A 14,226-nucleotide genomic window follows, 5' to 3' on the forward strand; every position below is an offset into this window, starting at 1 on the left:
TGTATGCAGGCCATATCATTTGCAAATAATTATCATCTGACCTCCTCTTTGCCAATCTTTACACCTCTTTACTCATAAACTGTTTCATTGTTTTAGCTAAGATTACAGAATACTACTAGGGTTAATACTAGTTTCTGTTATGTATTGTTTCATTGTAATATGAAATGTCCTTACAGTTACACGTTTTTAAAATGCTTTGAAATCAGATTTAGATGTTGACTCTTTATCACATGTCTTTTGTTTTGTTTTGTTTTGCGGTACTCGGGCCTCTCACTGTTGTGGCCTCTCCCGTTGTGGGGCACAGGCTCCGGACGCGCAGGCTCAGCGACCATGGCTCACGGGCCCAGCCGCTCCGCGGCATGTGGGATCTTCCCGGACCGGGGCACAAACCCGTGTTCCCTGCATCGGCAGGCGGACTCTCAACCACTGCACCACCAGGGAAGCCCTGTACATGAGGTTTTAATGATCATATGAAAAGGATATGTATTTTTTTGAGAGTTATAGAGTTCTATATTTATATATTAAATGAACACTTATAGTGTCATTTGAATATTTCATTTTTTTTCTTTATGTCTTAAATTCTGAGAGATACTGACGTCTCTACTTTTAATGTAATTTCATCAAATTATCTTTGTATTTCTAATGGATCTAATCCAAACTTGTGTTTTTGCTGGTCTTTTAGTAAGATTTCATCATTTCCATATATAGTGATAACAAATTTAATCCTTTTATTGCCCTCTGACTTTGATTTATTTAAAGAGCCTTTTCTGCTCTTTTAATTCTAAACGAATATATTTAAGCATGTTTTTTCTATAAATAATTAATAGTTTTCTCTCCTTCCCTGTGCCCTCAATAAGATAAGACTGTTTAGCATATTTTTACTTATAGCATTCTTGATTTTGTTGGGATAATATGGAATTCTAATTATGATGATATTTAAAATTTTTTACAATATACCCTTCATCAAAAATATTACTTAATTGTGTTACATGTTAGTAGCTAATAAGTTTTTAAAAATAGGTGTTTAGGTGTTTAATTTTAACTATGTTTTTCTGTGTAGTTTAATACCGTTTGATTTTTTTTTGGTAGATAAGTTGTTAACCCTCTGTATAAGCTTATAAGATTTCTTCTTTGGTTTTAGAGTGCAGAAATTTCACACACGTGTGTGTGTGTGTGTGTGTGTGTGTGTGTATTTTTAACCATCCTGGCGAGGATTTTTGATCTGAAAACTTTAGTGTTCTTCTCAGGAAAAAGATATATATTTAAGAATTATTACTTCTACTCTATTCGTTTTTTCTTTCTCCTTCTGAAACTACATTATTTGAATATTAGATACCGTTCATCTCTCTACCTTGCTTCAAATTTCATTTTATAATTTCTTTCCCTTTTTGCTCTATGTGCTAGGATAACTTTTAACTTTGTCTACATTATTATTTTTGTAATGCCAATTCTGCATTTACTCCCTCCACAGGTGGTGAGATATTTTTTTGTGGATTTGTTTTAATAATGTATACACTAGTTGGTTCTGAAGTACACAGAATTGAATTAATCATAAACGTTGGATCATGATCAGCTCTCTATGCAAATATGTTTTTATTTACTTATAAAATAGCATATTAATCTTTAATGATAAGCACACATTGAATGCACTACTTAAAACACAAGTGAGAACTTTGAAAGGAACCTATATCTAACCGTATAGTCCCCTCATCGCATCCCTCCATTTTCATTTGAGATTGTAATCAGCTTGAATCCTGTTTTCATTTTCCCCTTGAGTTCCTTTTTATTGCCGCTCTGAATTCCTGAAGGTATATGTTTTTAATTTTAGTTGTTTTAACTTTGGAAACTTTTTTCACCTTGATATATAAATGAAATTCATCTATATAGTAGTAAGAATTTTAAAGTTATGTTTGTAACATCTAGATCTTATTCTGTCTGTACTTAATATTTTGTACCTGGTGTGAGGTAGGGATCCAATTTAATTTTTATTTTGTATATGATTTTTTGTTGTTGTTAATCTTACCTTATTGAAAAGTTAATGCTCTCCCCCACTGAACTGACAGACCATCTCTGTCATATATAAAAGCTTTATGGAAAATGCTTTTTTTCACCCTCTGCTGTTTTGTTCCGTCATTTGTTTTGTGAATACCGTCCTGTCTTCGTTGCTTTGGCTTCATAGTAATCTCTAGTACTGAAAAAATAAGTTTGCCCCTCTTCTTCCGAAGTATTATGGTACTATATCTTCCTTAGAAAGTTTAGAATAATTTTACCAAGTTCTCTGAAAAACCCTGTTTGAGTTTTTTAGTAATTTTATTGAATCTATATACCAATTTGGGATCATTAACATCTTTATGATACTGAGTCTTTCTATCCATGAACAGGGTATACTTCTTTTTATTTAGGTCTTCTTTAATTTTTTTTTTTTTTTTTTAGTTTATAATTTTAACAGTAGAATTCTTACACATTGTTTGTCCTATATAGTTGATACTTTCTGATAACAATAATATGTGGTGCTTTAAAATGTTTGTTATTTGTTACTGGTGTGTATGAATGCAGCTAGCTTTTGGATAGTGATCTTATATTTAGCCACCTTGCTAAACTTTATTCTAATACTTTCATAGATAATTTTGGAATGTCTACATAAAAGATACCATAAATAAATCATGACAGTTTTATTTATTTGCAATTTCTATGCCTATAATTTCATTTTTTCTTATACTAGGTAAGACATATGATAAATGTTGTTTAGAAGTGATGATAGTGGATGTTTTTGTTTTATTGCTGCTTTTATTTATTTTTTTTTAAATTTATTTATTTTTTCGGCTTCACCCCCCAACAAATGAACAAATGGTTTGGTTTATTTTCTTTCTTGTTTTTTACTCTTGTGAACTAAAACATGCCAGTCTACTCTGGGACACTGATAGTATAAGATCACACCCTTAAATGTAATAATTTCTAAGCTAACGTCACCCTAGGAGACCTTTATAAACAGCTATCCAGAGTTTTCTTGCTACACCCTGATCTTGTCATAGTGAAACAGAGCAGGACCCTATGGTCCTTGCCCCCCACCCCCCCGCCATGTCCTTAGCCTGCCTTTGTAAAAAAAATTAATTAATTAATTAATTTATTGGCTGCATTGGCTCTTTGTTGCTGCGCGGGCTTTCTCTAGTTGTGGTGAGTGGGGCTACTCTTCGTTGTGGTGCGCAGGCTTCTCATTGGAGTGGCTTCTCCTGTTGCGGAGCACAGGCTCTATGTGTGTGGGCTTCAGTAGTTGCAGCATGTGAGCTCAATAGTTGTGGCTCGTGGGCTCTAGAGCACAGGCTCAGTAGTTGTGGTGCACGGGCTTAGTTGCTGTGTGGCATGTGGGACCTTCCTGGACCAGGGCTTGAACCCGTGTCCCATGCATTGGCAGGCAGATTCTTAACCACTGCACCACCAAGGAAGTCCCAGCCTGCCTTTTGTCTGTGGAAAAACTTATCGATGACTTCATTTTAATCCTCCTCCCTTATTTTCCCCATGATTTCTCCATCCAGTTTTAGTAATGTTTTATGGTATCTCTGTTAACTGCCTCACATCCTTCTTTATTGCTGTTTTTAAAGGACAGTTCGTTACTTTGATACCTGATATACTTCTAAAGTATTTCTCTTGGACAAATACATAGGAGTGGAATTGTTGTAAGATATGGCTAAATGTTTATTCAAAATGGTTATACCATTGTACATTCCCATCAGCAATGTATGAGAGTTCCAGTTGGTCTATATCTTTGTTAACACTTGGTATTGTCAATTTTTATATTTTAGCCATTTTAATGAGTATGTAGTGGTGTCAATGTGTATTTCCCTAATGACTAATGGTTTTGGACATCTTTTCATGTGCTTATTGGCTATTTTTGGATGACTTTTAAGTATTGTTTCTCATTTATTATTCAGTTTTACATTCTCACAGGATCAGCAATAACAAAAGCTACTTATTTTTCCAAGTCTGAAAATGGCAAAAAAGTTAAAGATGTTCCTAGAGGTAAAACACTTAGGAGCATGTACAGTTATGCTTACAAAACAAAATGAAATTGCACAATTTTTCCTTCATTTTATATTTTTTAAAGTAATACCTCATAAAGAATGCTCACTACTGAGGAATGAAAAGCCTTTTCTTCTTCATGCCTCAGACTAACATTAATCACTTTAATAATTAATAGCACACACAAGAATAATCTTTATGATGTGTATTTTTCCCCACAGGGTACAAAAGTACTTTCACATTGTAGTTAGCTTGGAAGTTTGGAAAGAACTTGGGGGACCAATGATGGGGTGGGATGAACTGTGGACAGGTAAACAATTGAGCAGAGAAAGACTTTTCTTACGGTTTTTGGTCCATGTGAGAATGAGACAGAAGAATAGCTTGTTTTGAACTAGAAACTTATTATTTGTTGGGTTTTTGTTGGTGGTGTTCAGCCTGGAAGTGTCTCTGTTGGGGTGAGTGGCACTAACTTTGAGGACAGGTTTGGCTGCAGAGCTGAGAGCTAGGTCCTTAGTGAAGAGGAAAGATGTGGGGGAGGAGTATAGAGAGAGGGACCAGGAATGAAGAACCATTAGTGGCCGGGATCTGATGCTGTGCTTGCACTAATGTGAGAACCAACCATACACCTGCATATACAAAAGTTTATGCATCATAATTTGAGCCAGAATACATGCAAGCTTGGGCTGGAGGTGTGGGGCTTGCTGTATCCTCCACTGAGGCCTCTGAGCTGGTCTTGGTGTGTCAGAAAGAGGGCCCCTAATGTCTTCCCATGAGACCGTAGAGAAAGGCTTTGGGTCAGGACAGGGCCAAGGAAGTGGGTTGAAAGGAAATTAGCAGCAGTCCACTGCCTCAGGTCTAAAATTTCCAGCATTTGGAGGGAAGAAGGAGCTCTCTGCACAGGCCTTCTGGGGTCATGGACACTCTTTGTGCCTGTTCTAGTTGTACCATACATATTCTCAGAACTGACTTCCGGGCTTCCACAGTGGGGCCGGGACTTCAAGTTGGTAATAAGCTGCAGAACTAATAGAACTGATGATATTTCCATTTTTGCTTGTGGCATCAGAGGGAGGGCACCCAGGGTATCTGAGCATGTGAAGCTTTGGTGGGATAGAGAAGGAAGCATATGAGCATATGTGGTGGTTATTTATACTTATGGTTACACAAACTTAACCATTCTGGTGTTGATAACCTAATTGGTTATCTTTTTATATGTTTATGGACCATTGAGGTTTTTTTTCCCTGCGAAATTCACATTTGTTTCTGTTTTTTTTTCTTGGGGGGGAGATTGTTTTACCTTTTTTGATTTGAAGGAGTTCTTTATAGTTTATATACTACTTTTTTTTCCCCAACTTACATATTCTGCAAATATCTTTTTCCGTTTATCAGTATGTCTTTTTACTCCCTTTATGTTGTTCTTTCATGAATAGGAGTCCATTTTGATTTAGTCTTATATGTAATTAGTTTCCTTTATTTTGATCTTTCATACCTGTTTCATAAAGATACTGTCTTTTATTGCCGTGTAATCTTTTTCTTGTTTTGCTTTTGGTATTTAAGTCTTATTCCAATTGGATTTGAATTTTGCATGTCTAAGTAGGTGTCCGAGTTGATTTTTCTCATCTGGAGAACCAGCAGCTTTATTGAAAAGTTTCTCCTTCCCATTAATACTCCACTTGATGGCAGTATTTTTTTATCCTTGAGTTAGGACTGTTTTAAAGGAAGACAGGAAAGGAGGTTTCTGGAACTCTTTCTTGAACTAAAGTATTTTTATTATATTTTTACTGAAGCTTGCATAAATATAAAATAGATATACATTTATTATGTTCTATTGTGTAGCTTTTATGCACTGAAACCAAAAACCAACTGTTAACTCAGTTGTAACCAAAATTAAAAAAACAGAATAACAAGGTTAGCTTAATTTGACAGATGGTAGTGTTTTACAGAAGCTAACTTGGCAGTTGCAGCTTCAGCCAAGGAAAGTAATGTATGTATATCAGGATATTCTTGTAAAATATCTTTATTAAACATTCGGAATAGATTTTATTGCTGCTGTCATCCACATTCCATCTGTGACCCTGGTACTTATTTGATAGGCTTTGTCTTAAGAGTAGTGTTCTCAGCCTTTTTGTTGTCAAATCTTCAGAGATGTGCCACCAAGAATGATCATAGTTTAAAACTTTTGTTTTTGCTATAGCTTAGTAAATGTATTGTAATTATTCTAGTATCTCTTAAGCAGAATGTTGAACTGAACAGGTTTTGTGATTTAGTGTAGAGTGGAATACACTTGCTGTGAATAAGAGGTAACAATTATAGCTTACTTTTAAGTTAGTGCCATATAAATATTATGTATTGGAACTTGTCAATATTTTGCCTGTGAGCATGTCTTAGTGCCTGGATAATCAAGAGGGTGAGATACTACTGTGCAGTGTGATAACTCCTTTTGCAGATACCATGCAACAGTATTGTTGTACTGGAATAATAATTGTGTTGTAATTATTACCACTTCCTTTAGGAGTTGTTGAATTTTGTTGTGGTGAAAGTTTTAAACCTTTTCAAGTATGCTGCCAAAAATATTTAATATTTGAACAAGTACTACAAACACAGAGAAGTTGAGAATTGATGGGTAAGAAGACAGTAGCAAGTAGGCCTAGCTATGGGCAAGATTTTTGTAAGCTTGTCAGCTTTTGCTGTGTACTTTCAGTACATATATTTAAACTATTTACATTTGGGCAATACAGCATGGTAAAATTTGGCTGTTAATACCATATACTATGTGTCTACTTAACTGTAGGAGTTTTTGAAGGTTTAGCCTTTGATTTTCTGCTTTCTTCTTTGCAAGCTTTGAGAGATTATGTAGTTTCTCAGTCATATATGTTCATTACTACCAAGTTTGTATTTTCAAAATAAAATTTTCACCCTCACATAAACTCTTGTTTCAGGTTTTCAATTCCTGTTGTACATTTCTGCTTAGATACCCAGTCGACTCTCATTATCATGTCCATCCATTCATTTATTCTTTGTCTTAAGCAGATAGAGAAATAAATAATACACTATAAAAAAACTTATAGTTTGGTGGGTGGGAGCCAGAAATGCATACATTATATTAGAAGTTAAGTGAAGTATATACAGGATATATTGGTAGGACCAAGGAGAGGCTCTAAGAACAGGAAAGGCCTCATAGAGGAGGTAATGTTGAAGATGTATGGGGAGATTGAAGGTAGCATTCTAAACGAAGACAAGTCCATGAGCAAGGACAAAGAAACCAAACAATTTGGTGCCTTCTGTTATCTGCAAGTAGCTGTACGAGGCTACGCGTGGTAAAATAAAAAGTAAATGTTTAGTCTTTTCTCCCGGTTTCTGCCACAGAAATTTACTGTCTTTGTATGCTAATGAGATAACTCCTGGTTGGGGGACTAGATAGTTTCAGAATGGGAGCTGTGCCTCAGAAAAACCAACCACTATGATTAGCGAGTTAGAACTTTCAGCCCACTCTCCAGTTCAAGGAGGGGAGAGGGACTAGAGATTGAGCTCAGTCACCAATGGCCAGTGATTTAATTGATCATGCCCACATAATGAAATCTCTGGTGCCTTACACACTTTTAATAAGTGCTCAGTAAGCGGTGGTTCTTGGATAGCACTTGCCATATATGGTTAATTTTCCTCTTCCTATTGTTTTTGAGACTTACTCTCTTAAAAGTACAGAATTGCATCATTAACGTAGTATTAGAATACAAAAATTGCTTTTAAGGAAGTTGTATGAGTAAGAGTCCAGTTAGGACACAGAAACTACACAGTAATTTGAACTAGTAATAGATGATTGGCTACTAAAGTGCAGAGAGAACTCTAAAGAATAAAGGAAGGAATACATTTGGGAGAGGTCTTACTAAGCCCCAAGTATGAGATTCAGTTCTTACTGGAGAGGTTGTGATTGAAGCCCACTGGATGGAAGACAAGTTTGCTGAGGTGCTGGAGGCTGAAGGCTTCTGCAAATGGCTCTTTTATGGGTCCGGGCAAGAAAGCTTTATTAAACCTAACATTATATCTAGAAGAATGGAGTTCCTAATAGTCAGTAGGATGTATTATGAATGTAATTAGTGTGACCAAATACTGTATTTGCTTTAAGGAATTGTTTGTGACACGTATAGCTGCTAGGAATTATGTAGTATTCTAGTCTGAAAGTTCTACGTAAAGCATACTTATTAGTATAAGGGATTTTATTTTTGGACTGAAAGTTAATTATGAAAATTTACAGAAACCAAGAGACACATAAAGATTTAATTGGACACAAAGATTTTATATATCTTAGGTATATTAGGAATCAGCCAGATCATTAGCATCAAAAACAAGTTAAATATATACTTTATTTAAACTGAAAACGTTGCAGTTCAAGGATATGATTTGATTCACAGAAGTTTTGTTTACCCACATATTCCATAATGTAGGCATTCTAATTTAAAAACACAGTTCCAAAAGATTTTGCAAGTTGGGTTTTTGGAACTCTAAATGCATATTGCCATAGAAACCATGTTTCATGATATTAGGTTCTTATTTGGCCAAGATATGTATTTAACTTTGTGTGAACTTAGCTTATAGCACTGTGTAACAGTATATTTGGGGAAAATTGTGTTTAGAGTTTCTACTTCTGATGCATGTCTTATATCTGCCAGTTAATAGGGATGGGAGATTCTATTAGGGGCATGGACATCATGCAGATGTTAGATTGGTTGAAGGGCTGGAGTGGAAGGTAAGGGTATGAACTCTTAGGTGAGGAAGGATGGAAACAAACATTTATTGAGGGCGAACAAAGTATCTCATTTCTTCACTTCTTATTTTTTTGGGAGGATTACATAATGCTTAAGATTGTAGCTCTGGATTCAATAAAAAGGTGGGAAAAGACTTTAAATTCAGAATTTCTAGCATTTCTAAGGCTAAATGTAAATAGTGAAGAATAAAAAAGCATACTTTTAGATTTATAATCCATAGAGGTATGTGATTAATTTATTTGAATAAATAAAAAATAAAGTGCTGTTAACCCAGCAAGATTGAGATAAACCTTAGCTCTCTGGCAGTAGAAAATACAGGATACCCCAACTATTCTTGAGATTAATATGTAAATTATTTGCAGTTGGGAATTTGAACAATATTGTACTGTACACTCCCCTTCAGGCAGGATTGACAGGACCAGAACTAGGTTATAAAGTGTTCTGTGAACTTCTAGGTGCAATGTAGGAAAGTGTAGAAAATTTGCTAAGCGGCGTGATTTACGCATGCTTCTTGTTCCCATCTCCAGTAATTAGTTTGTACCTCCTTCCTGTGGATGATTTCAAGCCCTGTGATCTGACTTACTCCAGTTCACCTCTGCAAACTCTGCTATATTCATTTATTCAGTCAATATTTATTGAGTTCCTACTGTGTGCCGGACACTGTACTAGTTAGTTATCGGGAACACAGTGATGAGCGAAATAGACAGTCTTGTGCTCTCTTCGATTTAGAGTCTGGTGATTAACATAGTATGTTATTACAATCTGTGGTAAGTGTCAGGGGAACCTCTAACCTTAACAGAAAGGTTAGACCTTTGAATTAGGAAATTGAATAGTATTTTGTACACCCTAATGAAAGAGGGAAGAGGAAGAAGGGGAAAGTAGTGCAGGGTGAAGCTAGAGATAGCTGGGGCATGCAAAGGGCCCTTTAAGTCATGAGAAGGGTCGTACTGTAGGAAAATTCCTCAGAGAGCTCATAGATTATTACCTATGAAGGGAAATGAAAGGTCATCATGTTGTCCTCCTTAAAATTACGAATAAAAATAAAAAAGACTAATGAAATGAAGTTTTTTTTTTTTTCTTATATATCTGGTTAGAGGCAGGTTTGGGTCTTACAAAGATGTACTTGAAGGATATATTATGTACTTGAAATTATCTGTCAATGAAGTTTGGGAACTTTTTGTTATGGTAAGAGATAACATGAAGTAAGGCAGTTCAGTGTTAATTAGGTATATGCAGAAGGTATTTGTAAAAATAGATATATGTATGGTTATGTACCTTAAAGGCAGTAGTATAGTTAATCCTTTCATTGATAGGCAACTTTGAAATGTTTACCATTTGGTGCCTAGCAATGCTGATTCTGAAGTGTAGGGCATGTGATTCTGAAGCTTATGAATACTTTGGGATTTTCTATCAAATTGGGTTTTTTTCTTCTTTTCTTAGAGATTTTGAGGTTTTTTTAGAGGTTATTCTAAGAGTTACTGTATTTTCCCCTGAAGATGAAAACCTTTGTCTTTCTTTCTTTTGCACTAAACCAAGTTTTGTTTATATTTAGAAATTCAGTCAAAGGAACCAAGGACTGACTTAAGAGTCACTCACCCCTTAACACAGAAAGCTTTCCTGCCTTGTGGTCATCATTACTCCAGTTTTCTTGTACCATTATCTAAGTATTTTATGTCAGCATAGTAGTGGATTTTTGGGCTGAGTTTTCAATTTTCACTGAATCTTTAATCTGCAAAATCAGATACCATAGAGAAAATGTGGAAGAGACATGGGCTGTGGAAGTTGAAAAATTAGTCAGTCATTTCTGTCTCTGTACTCATTAGTCTCTTAAATATTCTATTAGTTATAAAATGAGAGTAACTTTCTAGAGGGTTTATGTGTGTGCACGTGCACGTGTATTAAATGAGATTATACACCGGAAGCACTTAAAACAGTCTGGCATACAGCAGGAGCGTAATAAATGCTTGTCTTCTGTTTTGGCTTAAGCCAGTGATCATTTTTTGCATTCTCAAGAAGTTACACCAATGTTAAATATGCTGTAGTCTTACTTAAACAGATTTAAAACAGACCCAGCATTACGTAGGATGAACGGCAGGGGGTGGGGTGGGGAGACGGAATTTCTGTGAAACACTCTGATCCTTACTTTATATTGAAATTACTGATGCCTTCTTCTCCCTGAAGTGCATAGTACTGGATTTTGCACGTAGTAGGTACTTAAGGATGTCATCACTCAGTAAAGATTACATCGAGGAAGGAATCTGAAGGCCTGTAGATAGTCTTGGTTTGTTTGCTTATTGATTTTTGTAGTGTTTGCAAGCCATTGAATCTCTTTGAACATTGTGTCTTGGTCTTCTTGGTCCAGCAGTGTGAACATGTTGCACCCACCTCCTTATACTTTAGTAGATAAGAAATCCACACAAGGAAGACCTCAGAGCTCAGAAAAGGAATTCTAGAAATGATAGTGGGTTAGATCCACCTTGGATCCAAAATCGCTAGTCAAGGAGGAGAGAACCATATGCAGGACGTTTTTAGTTGAGGATCAGGGTGTATCAGACCAGAAGTTTGGTGAATAAGAAGGTGCAGACTTTGAAAGAAGACCAGGGTCTTAATCACAACAGAAATAATAGCAACAAAAACATATAATTGTAGGAAATGAAGGTGCACATTTTCAAAGACAGGAAAAGCACAGCTGGAAGATGCCAATAACAAAGGGGAAAACTTGACAAATGAGGTGGCTTCTCTACCATAAACTTAGAATTTTTCTCATAGCTCGCCTCTTTCGATCTCAGTCCTGTTTCTTGCTAACTTAGTTAAGAAAATACATTTACTTTTTCTCCTTCCCACTCTGCCTTCTTCCCCACCCTCATCCTTTTCTCTTTATTGTTTTATTTTTCAGTCAAAATTCATGAGATGAAGAACCATGCACCTGAATTATTTTATTAGGATATTTAGCTGACATTATTGTGAAAGATGAACAAAATACTAAGTGAAAACAAAGTCTTAGGACTTCCCTGGCGGCGCAGTGGTTAAGAATCTGCCTGCCAATGCAGGGGACACGGGTTTGAGCCCTGGTCCGGGAAGATCCCACATGCCACAGAGCAACTAAGCCCGTGCACCACAACTACTGAGCCTGAGCTCTAGAGCCCATGAGCCTCAACTGCTGAGCCCTTGTGCTACGACTACTGAAGCCCATGTGCCTACAGCCCATGCTCCACAACAAGAGAAGCCACCACAATGAGGAGCCCACACAACACGATGAAGAGTAGCCCCCGCTCGCTGCAACTAGAGAAAGCCTGCACACAGCAAAGAGGACCCAACACAGCCAAAGATAGATAGATAGATAGATAGAGAGATAGATAGATAGATAGATTAATTAATTAAAAAAAGTTTTAGGCGTTGCTTCTCTTCATAAAATACTCAGTATTCTTATAATACTCTCTAGCAGTCAACTATCAGTGTAACAGACCACAGCAAAAGTTAGTGGCATACCAAAATATTGTCATCGTGTTCAGATTGGTTGGTTGGGGTGGCTCTTCTCACATGCCCCATTCTTCTGGGGCAACAAGTGGGCTACCCAGCTTATGTTCTTCTTGAGGAAGTTGCAGAAGTTCAATAGGGGAAGCCCAACCATGCAAGCACATTTCATGTCTGCTTGCATACTGTTTGCTAATATGCCATTGATGAAAGCTTGTCACATGGCCAAGCCTATCATCAGTACAACAAGGAAATATATCGTGTTTCTAGTGAGAGGAGGTGAGAAGTGGCAAAGGGTGTGGGTACAGAGATGGGAGAAGAATTGGGAGTCTAATGCAATGCAGGCTCTGTAAACTTTTCTGGGTTTTACATTCTTTTTTACATCTTACCTTGTACTTATTAACATATACACACAAAATTTTGTATTTTACCACTTTAGCTTAATATGATTTTGTAAAGATTAACTGCTATATAGATTATATATTTGCTATTTAAAAATATACAGTTGTTTGCTTAAATCAAACTGTGCTTCTAGGTTCATTTATATCAAAATCATTTGAGATGCTTCCTAAAATTGCAGATCCCCTAACAGATCCCCTAGCAGATCCAGATGGCCCTGGAATCACAATTTCTGGGTGTGGCGCCTGGGAATCTTCTTTATTGACAAATTTATCAAGGCATTCTTTTGCACATTACAGTTTAGAACCTCTTCCTTAGTGGAAGGACATTTGCATTGTTTCCATTTTTCCAGCATTATAAATAATAGCGAGCATCATTTGTACACATGACTGATTTCTTTGGGGTATTCAACAGTCTTTTCCTGATACACGATTGAATAATTGCAGTTGAGGAAAATTATATTCTGTGTAAAGAATGGAGTTTGGAGTGCTGGTAGGGGTGATTACAAACAAGCTTGTAAAATCTTTAAAATATTTTATGTTCACTAAAATAAGACATTGCAATTAGATAAGGAGAATTTCTATAAAATTTGTATATATCTTTAATTTGTAATGTTGCGTATTGTGTAAGTTAGTCGTGGTTCCGTTGCTAGCTAATAGTAATTTTTAAAATGAAAGTAGAAAAGTTGACAGGTCTAAAGAGAATTTTATTTTTCTCATGTTTCAGCACTGTGAATTTGGCAGTTCAGTTCTTTTATTCAACTATTTTGATTCTTTTTGGCATTTTATATGACCTTTGTTTATATACTTTATTATGTAATTTATTTTTAGTCTCAGTTATCTCAGCTTTTAATAAGATGTTTATGGAAATTAAAATTCATTGATGGCATGGCAGATACTGCCAATGCCTGTTCAGTACATTCTTTTCTTTTTCCTTAGCAACAGATTTGCAGAAAAGCTTTTTGCCTAGCTGAAAAATACATTTCCCAACCTCCTTTGCAAGTATGAGTGGTCACATGACGTGACTTTGTTCTGCTCAGTGAGGCCTTAAGTGGAAGTCACTAGATAAGGCCTATTAAAGAACACAGAGTCATTTAGCAGACACCCTTTGTCCTTTGCCCTTTATCCTACCTAGAACTTGGACAGGATGCTAGAGGAGGAAACACTGAGTGACATTTAGTGAGTGTCACATACGAATGTTTAGTGGGAAGACAGAAGATTTCAGCAGATCATTTTATTCTAGTGGTGACTTGTTTTCCATGTCATATCCATTGAGCTTTCCTTATTTCATGGCGCCATCTTACAGTTTTGGGGAACTTGTTTTAAGAAATGCAGAGATGGGGCTTCCCTGCTGGCGCAGTGGTTGAGAGTCCGCCTGCCGATGCAGGGGACACGGGTTCGTGCCCCGGTCCGGAGACCCCACATACCGCCGAGCGGCTAGGCCCGTGAGCCATGGCCGCTGAGCCTGCGCGTCCGGAGCCCGTGCTCCGCAACGGGAGAGTCCACAACAGTGAGAGGCCCGCATACTGCAAAAAAAAAAAAAAAAAAGAAAAAGAAATGCAGAGATGTAGGGAGGA

At 36.5% G+C, this 14,226-nt stretch overlaps 1 protein-coding gene across 3 annotated transcripts in view; it reads left to right on the forward strand.

The window, feature by feature from the left end:
• The window catches only part of USP25 (ubiquitin specific peptidase 25), a 146,262-nt gene that overhangs the window by 4,436 nt on the left and 127,600 nt on the right, over positions 1-14,226 (forward strand). The window lies entirely within an intron of this gene.

The sequence above is a fragment of the Orcinus orca genome, chromosome 5, assembly GCF_937001465.1.
Source record: "Orcinus orca chromosome 5, mOrcOrc1.1, whole genome shotgun sequence".
Classification (NCBI taxonomy): domain Eukaryota; kingdom Metazoa; phylum Chordata; class Mammalia; order Artiodactyla; family Delphinidae; genus Orcinus; species Orcinus orca.